Source organism: Cervus elaphus, chromosome X, assembly GCF_910594005.1.
Source record: "Cervus elaphus chromosome X, mCerEla1.1, whole genome shotgun sequence".
NCBI lineage: Eukaryota > Metazoa > Chordata > Mammalia > Artiodactyla > Cervidae > Cervus > Cervus elaphus.
The window spans coordinates 147476393-147480436 of record NC_057848.1 but is presented as its reverse complement, the minus strand read 5'-3'; the positions used below and the strand labels follow the sequence as shown (position 1 = coordinate 147480436).

The window sequence follows — 4044 nt, the reverse complement described above, 5'->3', positions numbered from 1 at the left end:
CATCAATAGAAGTCTCAAAAGACTACCTCTTGCAAGTGCGTTTTGATTTCTTTTCATTCACTTCACCCTCTAAGTTGACAACAAAATGTTATCTCTTCAGGAATATTTAGAATGTGTCCTTACATCTAACATTTGCTTTTCTTTCCTTTAATGTGTAACTGTAGAAAATGGAGAAAATCTTAAAAAGCAAGGATGCTAGTTTTCAAAAGTGAATGGAAGGGCATTCGACAACATTCATGAATCTTAACTAAATATTAAAAAGATATGCCTACTAAGGGAAGAAACTATTTGTAATGGAAGGATTAAATGAAAGACATCCAATTCTTAATCATGTAGTTTTTGTTTTATTTTATTTTATTAACCATTGATTAAGCACCAATATTGTTCATAGTACTAATCTAGATAGGATGCTTAAAGGCACTATAGATATATAAACAATGTAAAAAGTAGCTATATTTATAAGTGGTGCTCACCTAAATGTCCTCCATATACCCATATACCTGAAGGAAACTTACAAATTATATATGTTTATAATCTGCTGAGCTCAAGAACTCTGTTCAGTCTGAGGTCTTAGGTACTATGCTTTTTGCAATTCAGTTTGATATTCCTAAAAATAAATTCACTATTTCTGCCAAAACAACAATTATAATGATACTCTATTTCATCATATTTAAGTAATTCATGATAACATAATAGACTGAGAATATAATTCCTCTTCCATCAATACATAAATAGAATCTCATGGATTATTTTATTGGGCTAGTCAGTTGTCACCTTGGAAATTAGGGAAACTGGCCCCAGATCATACTCAAAGCAAATAACTTTTTTTTTTTTGGCTGTGTATGCAGGATCTTTGTTCCCCAACCAGGGATTGAACCCATGGCCTCTGCAGTGGAAGTGCAGAGTCCTAACCACTGGACCACCAGAGAATTCCCTGTAGACTTTTGATGGTAACAAAGGATGAAGCGACAGATTATACCTTTGAAAAGCAACCCAGGTAGGTTACAGAGGTTAGGACTTGCATAGTTCTGCTGTGGAAAATGGATTAGACAAGACAAACACTGCAAAAGAAAATTTGCATATGTTTGCAAATTTTGCATATTTGCATACATCCACCTTTTTTGTCTTCTAGCATTGCAGAAACCAGTAATTGAGAAACCAAGTACCACACTTGGAGAGTTGGAAAACTCAGGTTTATTCTGCTGGTGGGCCCAGAGGAGTTAACACTCTAAGCTCTGAGCCCCGAACAAAGGGGTTACAGAGTTTTTATAGACAGACTCTAGTGGGCAACACTAGCTGCTAATAGGCTGGTTTAAGTTAAGGGTTTTCGCGTGCACACAGGAAGAGCAGTCAAGATGGGGAGGGGGTTGCCTGACCTTTACATGGACAGGCATGATTAAGCAGGTCTGCAGGGGTTGGGCAATTGCAAAGAGCAGGACAAGGGTGAGTGAGATAAGTTCAAGTTCCTAGTATCGTGAGGCCCCACTTTCTGAGACCTACGTGATCTAGACTTTGCAAGGAGCAAGCTGAGTTACAGAGGCAGACCGAACAGGAGGTTATGTAAAGTTATAACTTTTCCTCTTCAATAGTATGCACTTTCTAGTGACCATGTTAGCACTACAGTTTAGAAATTATATCTACACTTCATTTACTATCAAACCTCATAGGATTTGACATATTATTCAAACTCTCCCATTCGACACACTGGAAAGCCCTTATAACATCGTCCCTTCACCACAAAGACCTATCTTAAAGTTGTTATGTACATTCTTTAGCAGATAAAAAGTATGGAAGATAGAAGCAAAAGACATGAGAAATTCCTAGTCTAAATAAACAGCCTTTAAAAATAAATGTTTCCATGACATATGGAGAGCCATCTCCTTAAAAGCATGTCTCATTTATTACCAATCAACTAAACATGCTTTGTGATTGAATATCTACTATATGTACCATGTGCTAAATTCTAGAGATCTCATTTAAGTCAAAGATTCTTCCATCATTAAGCTCATAACTTAGAAAAATAAAGTTGTATCCTCTAATGATTTTTTTAAGTGCTATAAGAATTCAGATGATGTAACGTTTGATTTCTTAAAATATTTGGTTACTTTATTTTGCTTTTCATGTGCAAAGATATTCACACACATAAACTCACGAAAGTCTCACAACTCTGTGAGGTTAGTACTATTATTACAAGAATAATAATCACATACAGATGGTCGACATGTTGTAGAAACCAGTGCTCAAGAAACCAAGCACCACATTCGGAGAGTTGGAGAACTCAGGTTTATTACGCCAGTGGGCCCAGAGGAGTTAACACTCCAAGCTCTGAGCCCCAAACAAAGGGATTACAGAGTTTTAATATACAGACTGTAGTGGGCAACACTAGCTGTTAATAGGCTGGTTTAAAATAAGGGGTTTTGTGCACACAGGGACAGTAATCAAGATGGAGAGGGGGATGCCTGACCTGGACAGGCATGAGTAAGCAGGTTTGCAGGGGCTGGGTGATTGCAAAGAGCAGTGTTGTAGCCACGGGTTCTGGGAAACAAGAAGGACACTCAGAAGGACACTGTCACTCAGAAGGACAATGCAGATAGTGGAGTGCAGTTTATTACACTGGCAGGCCCAAGGTAGAGTCTACTCTTAGCCAAGGACCCCGACCAGTTTTTGTGAAAACCTTATATACCCTAAGTGTATAAGGTTCCCTGAAACTAGTCTGAACAAAGGAAAAAGAAGGATACAATCAAAGTCAACCCGTGATTCATATGCCTTCAGCCTAGGTAGTTAACAGTGGACAATTATCAATAGGCCTGTGGTCATACCCCAATAAGCATAATAGAATGTATGATTCTATTTGGTTACACAGATAATTAAGGTATTCTTTTAGGCAATGGAGAGCCTTGGGGCTCTTCCTTCCAGGGGCCTGGTTTTCCAGTTGGTATGTTGTTTTCATAGATACTGGACATGTAGCTCAAAGTCCACAGTCCGGCCCAAGATGGAGTCCTGCTTTCAAGATAGAGCATGTTCTGTTTCCTCCTTCAGCAGGACAAGGGTGAGTTAGATAAACTCCAGTTCCTAGTATTGCAAGTCCCCACTTTCTGAGACTACATGACCTACGTGATCTAGACTTTGCAAGGGGCAAGCTGAGTTACAGAGGCAGAAGGAGAGGAGGTTATGTAAAATTTTAACTTCTCCTCTTCAAACAGGCACATGAAAAGATGCTCAACATTGCTAATTATTAGAGAAATGCCAATCAAAACCACAAGGAAGTATCATCTCACACTACACGTTGTAGCCACGTGTTCCGGGAAACAAACTCACTCAGAAGGACAATGCAGATAGTGGAGTGCAATTTATTACACCGGCAGGCCCAAGGCAGAGTCTCCTCTTAGCCAAGGACCCCCACCAGCATTTGTGAAAATCTTTTATACCCCATGTGTACATGTCCAAACCCACCACCCCAAATTCCTTGAGACTTACATAAACTAAGGAAGGGTAAATACAATCCCAAAAACCCCATCACTCATGTGCCATGTGCTCAGACGTTAAACAATTGGCCAATAATCAATAAGCACGAGGTTACACTCCGACAGGTACAGAAAAATTTATGGCCTGTCTGGAGGAAGGGGTGTTTAGTGTATGTGTTCTCTTAGGCGATGAGTAACCTGGATACGATCTTCAAGATTCCCTTGTCCAGAGGGGGTCTTATCCTTCTGTTGTTGTTTCCATAGACACTAAACACAGAGTTCAGAGTCCATTGGAGAGGTGGCGGAGCATGATAAGCATGAACAGGCCCAAGATGGAGTCCAGGCCCTATGAATTCCTTCTTCAGTAAGACCGGCCCCATCAAAAAGTCTACAAATAATAAATGCTGGAGAGGGTGTGCAGAAAAGGGAACTCTCCTACTGAAGAAGGAATTTGGGGTGATGGGTTCGGATACATACACATGGAGTATAAAAGATTTTCACAAATGCTGGTCAGGGTCCTTGGCTAAGAGTAGACTCTGCCTTGGGCCCGCCGGTGTAATAAACTGCACTCCACTATCTG

General features: G+C 39.9%; 1 non-coding gene across 1 annotated transcript; it reads right to left on the bottom strand.

Moving 5' to 3' along the window:
• Window positions 1–856: 856 nt before the first annotated feature.
• TRNAG-UCC lies at window positions 857–929 on the bottom strand. Its single transcript has one exon. It is a non-coding gene; the product is annotated as a tRNA-Gly (tRNA).
• Between the last annotated feature and the right edge of the window lie 3115 nt (window positions 930–4044).